The 14,466-nt window shown below is 42.1% G+C and overlaps 1 long non-coding RNA gene across 1 annotated transcript; it reads right to left on the reverse strand.

The window, feature by feature from the left end:
• Positions 1 to 11,462: 11,462 nt before the first annotated feature.
• Positions 11,463 to 12,096, reverse strand: LOC123412316. The gene is made up of 2 exons (XR_006613467.1): positions 11,931 to 12,096; positions 11,463 to 11,743 (listed from the first exon to the last, which is right to left on the reverse strand). It is a non-coding gene; the product is annotated as an uncharacterized LOC123412316 (long non-coding RNA).
• Positions 12,097 to 14,466: the final 2,370 nt, after the last annotated feature.

The raw sequence follows: 14,466 nt of genomic DNA on the forward strand, positions 1-14,466 counted from the left end.
AGAGTATATCCAATAGCAGCACGGTGCTTCCTCAAAGTTTTTAATAACTTCTTCTCCTCGTGATTCGAGAGATGAGCACTAATAATAACAGGATATATCTCCTTCTCATCAAGGTAGGCATACTTAAGATTATCTAGTAACTATTTTAGCTCGAACACTGGATCACCCTTTGGTCGGGGAGGATCCCCAAGCAGTTCAACAGGCAGATTATTCTTGAGAATAGCATATTGTTCTAAGACAATTATATCTATCTCATATCTTTCATCCATATGCATATCGTTTTCATGCTCAAGCAGATACTGCTCTAAAGGATCCGTAGAGGGTACAACAATAGAGGCAAGAGCAATGATTTCATCCCTACCAGACGACCTTTTTTCATTGGGTTGTCTTCCAAACTTGGAGAAGTTAAATTCATGAGACACACCCTCGAAACTAACAGTGACAGTCTGTTTAATGCAACCAATGTGAGCATTGACAGTGTTGAGAAAGGGTCTACCAAATATGATCTGACAAAAGCTATCTTGTGCAGTAGCAAGGACGAGGAAATCAGTAGGATACTTCGTCTTACCACACAGGACTTCTACGACTCTCACAATTCCCAGAGGGCACATGGTGTCTCTATTAGCTAGCGTAATAGTGACATCAATGGGTTCTAACTCAGCAGGTGCAATCTCATCTTTGATATCATAATATAGGGAGCGGGGTATTGCACTAACACTAGCACCCATATCACATAAACCATGGTAACAGTAATCTCCTATCTTGATAGAAACTACGGACAGGCCAACTACAGGTCCGTATTTGTCTTTCGCGTGAGGTTTAGCTATTCTAGCGGAGTCCTCACAGAATCTGATAACATGCCCGTCTATGTCTTCGGCTAAGAGATCTTTGATAATAGCAACACTAGGTTCAATTCTAATTTCCTCAGGGAGTGCAAGTGGTCTAATATAACCCCTACGTATCACAGTTGGAGCTTTAGAATAATTCTTTTTCCTAGCAGGGTATGGTGGTTTCTCAGTGTAGGCACAAGGAACAATAGGATCACTAAAGGCAATGACTTTCTCCTCAACTAGATTGGGTTTAACTATGTTGATTTCTACAGGAGGATGATACTTAAACCACTTCTCTTTGGGAAGATCAACATGAGCAGCAAAAGATTCACATAGAGAAGCTACTATCTCAGAGTCAAGTCCATACTTAGCGCTAAAATCTCTAGAAGTGTTTGTTTCAACAAAAGATTTAACGCAATCAAACTGGAAATTCATACCTGACTCCTTACCTTCTTCAAGATCCCAATCTTCAGAGTTACGTTTGATTCTTTCCAATCTTCAATATCCTTCTTCATAAAAGAACCGGTACAAGAAGTGTCAAGCATGGTACGATCTTCATGAGAAAGCCGAGCATAAAAGTTTTGAGTGATAATTTCTCTCGATAGCTCATGATTGGGGCATGAATATAGTATTGATTTAAGCCTCCCCCAAGCTTGAGCTATGCTTTCCCTGTCACGAGGCCAAAAGTTATAATATAATTCCGATCATGATGTACTAAATGCTTAGGATAAAATTTTTGATGAAATTCCAATTTAAATCGATTGTAGTCCCATGATCCAGTATCATCACATAGCCTATACCATGTCAACGCCTTATCCTTCAAAGATAAAGGAAAGACTTTCTTCTTTACCTCATCCTTGGGCAAACCTGCAAGCTTAAATAAACCACAAACTTCATCTACATAGATTAGATGCAAGTCTGGATGTGAAGATCCATCTCCTGTAAAAGGATTAGCCAGCAGTTTCTCAAGCATACCCGAAGGAATTTCATAAAAGATATTTTAAGTAGGTACCTCAGGTTGAGGAACAACTCCTTGTGCTTCCGTTCGTGGTGAAGATACCCCGAACAAACTCCTCAAAGGAATAGTTTCCATAGTGACAAGTGACAATAAATTTCAGCACATTATATAAATGTTTCCTTACCAAATTCCACTTACCAAAGGCGCCCCCTCCCCGGCAATGGCGCCAGAAAAGAGTGTTGATGACCCACACGTATAGGGGATCAATCGTAGTCCTTTTGATAAGTAAGAGTGTCCAACCCAATGAGGAGGAGAAGGCTCTGATAAACGGTTTTCAGCAAGGTAATAACTGCAAGCACTCAAAGTAGCGATAACAAGTGATGCTGTAGTGAGGTGAAACGTAGCAAGCGAAAAGTTACAAGTAACAAGTAGTAGCAATAGTGCAACAAGTGGCCAAATCCCTTTTGTAGCAAGGGACAAGCCTGAACAAAGTCTTATAAGCGGAAAAACGCTCCCGAGGACACACGGGAATTTCTGTCATGCTAGTTTCATCATGTTCATATGATTCACGTTCGTTACTTTGATAATTTCATATTTGGGTGGACCGACGCTTGGGTACTGACCTTACTTGGACAAGCATCCCACTTATGATTAACCCCTCTCGCAAGCATCCGCAACTACGAAATAAGAATTAAGACAACGTCTAACCATAGCATTAAACTAGTGGATCCAAATCAGCCCCTTACGAAGCAACGCATAGACTGGGGTTTAAGCTTCTGTCACTCCAGCAACCCATCATCTACTTACTACTCCCCAATGCCTTCCTCTAGGCCCAAATATGGTGAAGTGTTAGGTAGTCGACGTTCACATAACACCACTAGATGAAAAACAACATACATCATATCAAAATACCAAACGGATACCAAATTCACATGTCTATTATTAGCATGACTTATCCCATGTCCTCAGGAACAAAAGTAACTACTCACAAAGCATAATCGTAATCATGATCAGAGGTGTAATGAATAGCATCAAGGATCTGAATATAAACTCTTCCACCAAGTAACCCAACTAGCATCAACTACGAAGAGTAATCAACACTACTAGCAACCTTACAAGTCCAACCGGAGTCGCGAGACGGAGATTGGTTACAAGAGATGAACTAGGGATTGGAGAGGAGATGGTGATGATGAAGATGTTGATGGAGATGCCTCCCCTCCGACGAGAGGAGTGTCGGTGATGACGATGGCGACGATTTCCCCCTTCGGGAGGGATGTTTCCCCGGCAGGATCGTCCTGTCGGAGCTCTAGATTGGATCTGGTCAAGTTCCGCCTCGTTGCGGTGGAGAATCCACGAAAAAGATCCACCCTGATTTTTTACAGACGAAACCCTTCATATAGCAAAAGAGGGTGGCCAGTGGGCCGCCAGGGTGCCCACAAGCCCTGTTGCCGTGGCCAGCGGGTAGGCCGCGGCAACCAGGCTTGTGGGCCCCTAGTTGCTCCCCTCTGACACTTCTTTCACCCAGTATTTTTTTATAAAATCCAAAAAAAAAATCCACGTTGATTTTCAGGGCATTTGGAGTTGCGCAGAATAGAGGACTCAGACTTGCTCCTTTTCAAGTCCAGAATTCCAGCTGCCGGTATTCTCCCTCTTCAAATAAACCTTGCAAAGTAAATGAGAAAATGCATAAGTAAGGTTCCACAAAGTATAATAATAGTCCATAAAGCGATAAATATCAACATGAAAGCATGATGCAAAATGGACGTATCAAGGCGCACGTGCTGTCTTGTAGGACACATCTGAAAAGAAAGATTCACGGATGTCAAATGACAGTGTGTCTAATATATTATCACAAGAACAATAGTAGATAGTCCAGCACTCCGGGTCGATGTGCTTACGAGAACTTAATGTTAGAGTTAGTAAATTATTTAACCCGAAAGAGAAGAGAGAGTAGAACCCAGAGTATAGAAAAGGAGTAAAAGATACTAATACCACCCAATTGAGACGTGGGCCCGTAAGCCACATCATTAGTGTTAGTAAATTTTTCAAACACTAGACTCAACTTCGGCCAAGGAGTTACAAGACCTACAGATAGTCGACTCTTATACCAACTTGTGACGACCTTGATTTAACAGTACGCTAATCATACACGCAATTGCGTATGATATCACAACACAACTATAGACACAAATAAAACATACAAGCTTCATATTACAAGCCAGGGGCCTCGAGAGCTAGAATATGGAAGCTCAATAAACACACGAGCCAGCGGAAGCAACAATACGTGAGTACAGACATTAAACATGGGGTGCCTTAGAGAAGGCTAGCACAAAATATACACGATCGAACGAGGCGAGGCCTCCTGCCTGAGAACCTCCTAACTACTCCTGGTCTTCAACGGCCTACCCGTAGTAGTAGGCACCGTCGGGGTAGCAGTAATCGTCGGCGGGATACTCCATCTCCTGGGCTCCATCATCTGGTCGCAGCAACGGATCAAGGGGACAAAGGGGGAGCAAAGCAACGGTGAGTACTCATCCAAAGTACTCGCAAGACTGACAACAGAACTATGCTAAGTATGCATCAGTATCAAAGGAGGGGTTTATATGTGGACTGACTGCAACAATGCAAGAATAGAGAGAGAAGGCCTAGTCCTATCGAAGACTAGCATCTTCAAGGGTCTTGCAGCAATAGACGAGAGTAGAGCAGGGTAACACAATTAATAGTCATATTGTTGCAGCAATATTAATATGAGGCCACACCCAGATATCCTTCCGCGACTCCGTGTGAGGAAGCAATCCCGAGGAAACTAATTCCAGTTAAGTAATAGTTGTAGTTGTATAAGATCAGGGCACAACTCCAAGTCGTCCTGTAACCATGGACACGGCTATCCGAATAGTTCATTTCTTCCATGCAGGGGTGCACAACATATTCCCCGTCATGCTCGATAACAGTCTGGTCGGATATACTTTTCTGGGTCATGCCCGTGCTCGAAATATCAACACGTCGCAGGCCCACGTAAGCTGAACAGAGAGGCGATCCCGCCAGTCTAACTCCTAATCACAAAGGGTTGTGGGCCCACTTGCCCTCTACGCTCCTGCATGATGTGTGGGTTGCCGATGTCAGTCCAAGCACCCCTTAATACAAGCGTGATGCATCTCGGGGCCACTCGGGCGCTCGTCGCTCCATTGCCGACGTCTGAAAAGCTTCGCCTGATACCACGGCGTCTAGTACCCCTAGTTCTTCCCACGAGTACGGTTAGTGCATAATAAGGCCTTCCAACCAACCCAGATCAAATACCCAAATCCATTACCATTTTAATTAAGTCATTGGCACATCCACGCGGAATCCAACCGCCTAACATCTATTCATCAAAGATCCCAGTAACATGGTCAAGTAACTGTGTGGTTGTAACATCATGGGGGAATCCGAGGTATCACCCTCCTTGGATTCCGAAAGATGTATCCGTCAAGGTGGACCTAGAGGAATCACCCTCAAGGGTCCCGCACTTGAGGGGTTGCATGATAGAGACATCATCGGGAGTGGTGAAGGAGTAATCACCCTTGATAACCATAACCGACTAGCTACACTACACATGTATCATCATGAGTACTTCGCGAGGTGTCACCCTCGGTACCCGATAGTAGCTCTGTAGTGTCGCACAACAAAGGGGGGTGTAAGTGATGTGTCGGTTATGGCTCGTCGATCAGGGATCGAGACTTGATGACAAAGCGGGGCAACTGGACTAAGGGGTCAGAGGGGATGACTGCTCCACCTATACTAAACAGTTTTAAAGTGCAGTACTGAAAGTAGCAGTTTATAAAAAATTAGGCTATGCATTAGATATAGGAGCTAACTACAACAGTATCAAAATTCTAATGCAAGCAGGAGGAAGAAAGACATACGCGATATAGGTACGATCAAGGGGGGGGGGGTTGCTTGCCTTGTTTCTCTGCGGCAAAGGGCTGGTCGTCGGGAGGGTAGATGTACCAGGCAGTCGCGTCAGTCTCGGAGTCTACCGATAAGAAGAGGGGGGAACAATAAATAACATCAACAGGTGCAACACTAAGCATGACATGGCAATATGCAGGCTAGGCAGGAGTTAACACAGTAACATACGTCATAGACGGGTCGGGAAAATTTGAGATGATATTTCCTGGGTCTCTAGCTACTACCGGTCACATGAAAACGATGGAAAAGTTCCATGTTTGCTATGCTAGGGACGCGTGACACATGAACGGATAACGTATCCGGGTTGGTCTCGTTCTGCTCATCAACTTTCATGTTGAAAATATTTTCATCTGAGTTACAGATTATTTTATATTTTTTTAAAGTTTTATTAATGTTTAGGAATTAAAAAAAGATTTAATTAATTCAAGTAAATGCAATTATGACATCAGCATGATGTCATGCTGACGCCAGCAATTGACTGCTCAAGTGTGACCAGTGGGTCCCATGTGTCATAGACACAATTTTTAATTAGGGTTAATTATTAATTAATCAGATTAACTTAATGTGGGACCCACGTATCATACTCTAATAGGATAATTATCTATCTATATTAATATATTACTAATTTATCTATTTAATTAATTAACTAATTAATTAGTTAATATAACTAACTATTTATTTACTATTATTTTTTTAAACACACACACACACATATATATATTTAAATTCCTGTTTTTTATACTAATATTTTTAATTCAATTTTTCTGACAGTTTTAGAGGGGGGCTCCTGGGCCCCCTCTGTCAGTCTCACAAACAAACAAAAAAGGGGGGGTTAGTGGCGGACCTAATCCTCCCCACTAACCAGATCGGTCATGGGGCAGGAGGAGCTGGGCACACACGGCTCAAACAGGATTCGGCGGCCATGACCAGGGGGCTAGCGATGGGGTGGCCGGGGTGACGCCGGCGCGGCCAGCGGAGGCGTCGGGCGTGGGGGCTGCAGGTAGGCACGATGCGCGGGCACGAGTGTGGTGAGGCCGGAGCAGGGGGGGAGATGGAGAGTGGCCGGGGCCCGAAGCTAACCGGCGTTGTCCTGGATCGGGGCGGCGAGGCTCGATGGAGCCGGTGGGGAAGAGGTGAGGGAGGTCGACGGTGAGGAGACAACGAGCTCTTCAAGCTATGCAGGCGACGGAGAGGGACGCCGGGGCAACGGCGGCTCGGGCGGGGGTGAGGCAGGGCCGGCGTGGTTGGCAAAGGGGAGGAGGACCGGCCGACCATGGTGCTTCGACCGAAGGGTCGGCCTTGGGGAGGGCTGAGGAGGCCCCGAGGCATGGAGGATCCGGTGGGGGGGGCCGGTGTCGGCCGGTGGTGGAAGGTTGGCCATCGGCCGATGGCAGAGGAGCCGGTGGCAGGGAGGAGTTGGAGGGCTCCGCGCTGTGGAGGGGTGAAGCGGGCGAGGTGGAGAGGGGTTCTCGTGGGCTGGCGCTCGAGGGGAGTGGGGGCTCGAGTGGGATCTGACAAGGGGGAGATGGGGTTTGGCGAGCGCACCAGGGGAGGGAGCGGCGGCGTGGGTGGGAACTGGGAGTGAAGTTTGGGGCTAGGGTGCTGAGGGGGTGAAATACCCCCTCGTGGAATGGGCCGGGGTTATGGGTTGGCTGGGGGCCGACCCAGCAGGGTGAGTGGATTTTCCTTTTTTTCTGTTTTAGTTTTATTAACCTTTTTATATGGTTTCTGTTTTATTTATTTAGAGTCTTTAAATTAATTTCAAAAATGCCCGATTCAACTTTATAAATTAATAGGGAATATTTGTAACCCATCCGACATTTTTATTTTCAATTTCGTAAAACTTTTAAATTCTAATTTTCCAACAAATCAAATTTGCAATGGAATATCAGTGGGGTTTGAACCGATGCGAGTTTAACAAAAGAATCACGGTGACGTGGCATCGTTAGCACGGGATCACTGTAGCTTAATTACATACAACACTGTACCAAAAGCTAAGGATGTCACATCATCCCAATTATTCATAACAGGATCAAGCAAATCAACCACTTGAGATAACAAAAGTCCTCCCTTTGGTGTTACAGTTTTTGTATTGGCACGGTTTGGAATCGAAGCGTCATCCCAAATATTGATGTTTTGTCCTTTCCCCACTCTCCAGCACGATCAACCTCACAAGATTTAGCAATAATATCATCCAACCCTAATATTTCCCAAACCTCCTTTGATTTACTATACGGATAAAGCAAATGCTTTATATCTTCTAGATCCTCATAGCAAGTGGGACAAATTGGTGAAATTTTGATATGTCTATTTGAAAGCGTTACATGGCAAGGAAGGGTGCGATGTAGTGTACGCCAAATATTTTTTTAGCCTTTTTCGGGCAAGATAACATCCATAACTTACTCGAGGTAGGGTAAGTTGTAGTTCGCCCCATCCCATTACAATGTCTCAGTTTACTTCCATACTGGTGGTCCCGCTCCACAGAGTTAGCAGACCGCACCGAAAACATACCATTCTTCGTATAACACCATGCAATAAAATCTGCCATGTCATGTTGTCATAGTGGAATTGAAAAAATACGTTGAACATCAATGGGTCACATTTTTTGTCTAATAAGGTCTTCATCCCAATTATTCATAACAGGATCAATCAAATCAACCACTTTAGATAACCAAAGTACTCCATTTGGTGTTACGGTCTTCGCGTTGGCACAATTTGGAATCAAAGCATCATCCAAAATGTTGATTTTTTGTCCATTCCCCACTAGCCAAATATAACCATTTTTTAGAGAGTTCATGCCAGCCATAATACTCTGACACATGAAGGAAGAGCCTTTCCTTAATTTAGTGTTCAGTGGATCACCATCATGATAGTACTTGGCCCTTAGAATAGTAATCCCTCCATTCCTAAATATAAGTCTTTTAAGAGATTCCACTACGAACTACATACGGAGCAAAATATGTGAATCAACCCTCTAAAATTTGTCTATATACATCCGTATGTAGTTCATATTGAAATATCTTAAAAGTCTTATATTTAGGAATAGAGGGAGTATCACACAAGGAATCAGGACTATCAAGAAGGCACCCTTCCTGTTTGGCGAGCATTGCCAAATTAAAATAGTGAATATCACAAAATCCCATTCCTCCTTGGTTTTTAGGGACATACATCTTCCACTAGGCCATCCAATGCGTCGTTCTCTGGTTCTCCTCCTCTCCCCACTAGAAACGTGCCATCGCGTCAATGATTCCTTTATGGGAAATGATTAGTATCTACCGACGGATTGCTTCTAGGCGTCAACCCTCCATCGTCTATCATGTGTCCACCTTTCTTTTTTAGACACATCTTCATTTTATTCAGGAACAGAGCCACAACTCATACGGACATCGATTATGGAAAGGATACAAATTTCTGTAACAAGATCTTAGTTGCAGAATAATTCTGCATGAAGACCTTTGTTGTAAAATGTTTCTGTAAATTTTTTGACTTTCGTAAAGTTTCTGTGACAATACTTTTGTTACAAAAATTTCTTTGACAAGATTGTTGTTGCAAGAAAAAAAATTGTAGAAATAACTTTGTTGCAATAAAAAATTTGCAACTTGATTTATGTCGTAAAAAATGCTGCAACATGATCCGTGTTTCCGCAACACAACCTATGTTGCAGTAGTACATGATGACGCTCGGCCACTCGATTCGTGAGATCCGACGATTTAGGAGGTGGCGAATCTTTTCAAAGAATCCGCCGACTGACGCGTAGCAGCCCCCTTCCTTTATAGGTTTTTTAGAAATTTTAAAGAGCGAAATTGCATAGGTGGGTATGGATTGTACAAAAGCCTTGACACAAAGTAGTTTTTCCTTCCAACCACTAATTTTCTTAACTATTCGCTCGATCGTAAATTGAAAGCAGTTTGTTTTATCTAATCCCACATTTGCTGGCAAGCCTAAATATTTATCATTGAGTACCCGAGTCATAATATCTAGAGTAGTACATAATTTTGATCTAATTTCCACCTTCGTATTAGTAGAAAAAATGCTAGATTTTTGAGCACTAACCAATTGTCGTGAAGCCGCACCGTGTGAATCTAGTATTGATTTGAGAAATACTGCACTCTGATTGTTAGCTTCCATAAGAATCAACAATTCATATGCAAAGAGAAGATTTGTGATGGGTGGGGCATCTCTACATACTTTCACACCCGAAATATTTTCATTTCCATCGGCATGTTCTAGCAATGCATTCAAACCCTGTGTGCATGATAAGAAAAGATAAGGTGACAACGGATCGCCCTGCCTCAAACCCCTTGTTGGCTTAAAGCTTTCACTTTCCTCCCCATTAACCTGTACCTTGTATTCGACAGTCGAGACACATTGCATAATAATATTTACCTATTCTTGATAGAAGCCCATTCTCAAGATAATCTCCTTCAGAAAAGGCCATTCAACTCTGTGGTAAGCTTAATGCATATCGAACTTAATAGCACACAATCCGTCTCTACCTGCTATTTTGTTCTCGATGGTGTGAAAAGACTCACAAGCCACTAAAATGTTATCTCTTATCAATCTACCGGGCACCAAAGCAATGTGGGTAGGACTAATAATATAGGGAAGAAAAACCTTCACCTAAGAAGCCACCCTTTTAGCAATTATCGTCTAAACCACATTACATAGATTGATTGGCTTAAATTGGGCTACCCTTTCTTGTGTATTAACCTTAGGGATCATCACAACCGCAGTATCATTCCAGCCATCTGGGATAGTGCATGTATTGATTTCTTGCAGGATCTCTTCAACTAAGTCATCTCCTAGCATGGGCCAAAATCGTATAAAGAAAATAGCATGGAGTCCGTCTGGTCCTGGAGCTTTTAAATCATTAATATCGAACAAAGCCATATGGACATCCTCAACAGTATAAGGAGGAATAACAGAATTGTTCATTTCAATAGACACTCTCATGCGAACAAAGGGACAAAACCTCTTGACTCGGATGCAAAACCTCCGACATGAAGAGCTTTGAAAAATAATTTGTTATGTGATCCTTTAGTTCCTCATATTTTCTCCAAGTCCCAGAAGCCTTGAGAAGTTGCTTTATAATATTTCTTTTTTTCCTAGACGTTGCAGCATGGAAGAACGAAGTATTACGATCCCCATACATCAACCAGTTCTCACGACCTCTTTGTAACTAGAAGATTTCATCTTTATCCAAAAGGGTCTCAATTAAAACTGTGATTTCCTTCTGTCAGGACAGGGAGTCTACATTCAACAGGCCACACCTTAATTTCCCTACCACCTTTTATAAATTATTAATTCTCCGCTTCGGCCCCGTAAGGGTCTCATGATCCCAAGAATGCAGATCGGCAAGCATAGCTCGTGTACGATCAGCTAGTGATGGCCCAATACCAGCTAATTTGGCCTTTTTCCCATTATGCTCTCACTATTTCAGCGACCGTCTCTTCATTTAACCACCTAGCTTCAAATTGTTTCACATGCCCCTCTGGATGCCTAAATAAGTTTTCATCCATATAATCCATGTCTAGAACCGACAGACGATGGTAAAAATGAACATGTTCGTCATGAATAACCGTCGCCCGAGGAAATTTAATTGCCCACCTTAAATTGCAAATAACCTGATTGAGGCGCTCTCTAACTTTGCTAGAGTTGGTCTTAGAGGCGAAAGTTGTATTTATTGTTACAACCAATAGTAAAAAGAAAATAAAAACACAACAATATACTCATAACCAAATTTATTTATTTTTATTTTTAAGCAGATCATAATAACTAGATCAAAAACAAGAGCTAACACATTTCATGCTTATGGTTCAGATGATCCCATCTTGCACCATATTCATAGCATTTCATCGATGTTCTAAGGGCTCGAGGTGTGCTGGGTAGCTTTGGTGTATTGGTTCACAACAACAATAATATTTTTTATCTTTTCCCAAGAAGCAGCCCCCACCGCAGGTATCCCAACATTCAATATTAGAGCAGTGTGAGCCACGTGGTTCGCATCCTATAACGAAATTAGATGCATTAGTTTATGTTAATCGGTAATGATTGCAGTGTAAACATGCATGCATAACTTAACCGGACTAGAAAGACAGGGTGCCATACTAATATTCATAGATCTAAAATTCACAAAATGCATGTAAAACCAGATTATTGATGATTAGAGAGAATATTATGGATGAAAAATGAACCTTGGCCAGGGTCATCGTAAACTGCAGATGAGGAGAGAACGGTAGACATGATCAATATAATTGTCAAGCACATGATCCTTGTGCTCTTATTGACGATTGCCATGGGGGATGCTAGTCCCCTTTTCTTTCTTATAGTTGTTTTTCTGAGTTGGGTGTTGTTGTTGCAATGTTCACTCTTGAGTCTTCACCATGTACATTTAAATAAGGAAATCCATGCCAAATGCATTAAATGCTATCTTATCTTTCCTATTCTATTGTGGAAAGCATTAATTTTTGTAAATGAACAAGTATATGGATAACTCTTGTTGACCAAGCTTTTATTCAAACATTAATACTTCCTAAAATTACATACATAATTGTGGGAATTCAATGGATAGTTTTCTATTAACTATAAGTTTTTGGACCACGAGAAAACTTATGGAGGAAAATTAGACAAAATGCTACTCTCACTACGAAATTTCCTCTATTTTGCGATGCTTTACTTGTGTCATGTATAACCATTTTTCGTCGGGGAAAATACCTCGGTGACGTTTTCCGGCCATCACCAAAGCGTCGTTATAAAAAAATTTGCGGTACCACTTTTTTGTCACGCAAGATCACATTTTAGGCGACTAACCGCAAAAATGTCACCTATGACCGTTTTCGGCGACGGCCTAGACTGTCACCTATTATGACGCAATCTGTCGCCTAAGATCGTTTTGGCGACGATAATCCATCATCTGTGATCGGTCTGTGGGTTTGACCGGTCAAATATTCTGAAAGGTGGGGCCAACAGTTGTTGAAGTGGCTTGTTCCATGTGGCTTCTTCCTTGGGACGGACCCGTCGGTAATAAGTCAGGTGTCAGCTTCGGTGAGTCAACGCTGCTCTCATATGGGCCCAGAAGATGATGACACAACTGCTTACACATGGGTCTGGACGATATTGATGTGGATTCTTACATGTGGGTCCGGATGGTGCTCACGTGGTTTCTTACAAGTGGGGACATGACCATGGTGACGGATTCAGTTTCCATCACCAGTACTATCACATGTTTTATTATAGCGTCAAATTGTGCATGATTGATTTTGTAGGCCAATTTTAAATTTAACATTGCCATCACAACTTTTATTATAATAACAATGTGACTTGACATTTATCACACCAGTGATCCACATATTAAAGTGAGCAACGAGATGACATATTATCAAGCATTAGAAATAATACATTGGAGAATCCATGATGATGAACAGTAGTACAATTAGTGATAATAATGCATAATAGAATTCATATAAGACTCGGGTGCTTTCAATGAATAATCTGATCAAAAACCCACAATTCATCAGGTCCTAAAAACACACCAAAAAGGAAGATTACATCGGATAGATCACTGCGAGAGTCACGGAGAACATGGTATTGAAGATCAAAGAGAGAGAGAGAAGAAGCCATCTAGATAATAGATATGGACCCATAGGTCTATGGTGAACTACTCACAGATCATAATAGAGGCAACATGTTTGATAGAAGGCTTCCGGGCTTGATTACCCCTCTCACAAGGTACCGGAAAAGGTCTCCAGTTGGGATAGCAACACAATAGAGACTTGCGGCGAGGGAAACTTGTTTGTGGTTTCTCTCTGGAGTTTCTTGAATGTTTGTGGATTTATAGAACTGGAATTAGGCTAGGGGGACGTGCGAGGGGGCTACAAGCCTGGTGGGCATGCCCTACCTCCAAGAGTACGCCCTCCAGGCTTGGCGCCTCCTTGTGCGACTTTCGGCCTCCCCCCGAAGCTTCACGGGTCCCAATTGGTTTGGAAAAAATCACCAAAAGGTTTCATCATGTTTGGACTCCGTTTGGTCTTGATTTTATGCAAAAGTCAAAAACACGCACAAGACAAGGATTAGTAGTGGGCATTAGGCTAATAGGTTAGTTCCCTAAAATAGCATATTATTTCATATAAAGTATACAAGATTGATAATATAGTAGCATGGAACAATAAAAAATTATAGATACGTTGGAGACGTATCAATTCCCTTCATTTCTTTTTTACTTATTTTTTAAAGCCTCTGATTTTTCTCTCCCGATCTATATTGATTACTTATATTTCTAATTATTGTTTCCTTTTGAGCTCTTCGATTTCCTACATCTCTACACTAAGTAGGACATTCATATTTTTTCCAAATGTGGCATGTGCATATTTTGTGTTTGTCGCTTGTGTTATAATATTTGCTTCTAGATCGAGGATACATTGTTCACAGGATGAATCATGTGATGAGGTGCCAAAGTTTAAAAGTAACATGGAGGATGAGCTCTTTTTACTCAATAATATGCACGTCAGCTACTTGCAACAGAACTTCTTGTAAACGTGCCCTCTGTGTGGTATGCATCGTGATTCAAAGCGTTGTTCATGCACTATTAGTAAATTACATTATGATGGCTCACAAATTAATTTTGAAGCTAAAACATTATAAATTACTTACGAGTGCTTCTTATGTAGTCTGTGTCATACTCGAATCCATCTTGATGTTGTGGTAGTTTCCAAAAACTCCAAATTGGATGCT

The sequence above is a fragment of the Hordeum vulgare genome, chromosome 7H (assembly GCF_904849725.1).
Source record: "Hordeum vulgare subsp. vulgare chromosome 7H, MorexV3_pseudomolecules_assembly, whole genome shotgun sequence".
Classification (NCBI taxonomy): Eukaryota; Viridiplantae; Streptophyta; class Magnoliopsida; order Poales; family Poaceae; genus Hordeum; species Hordeum vulgare.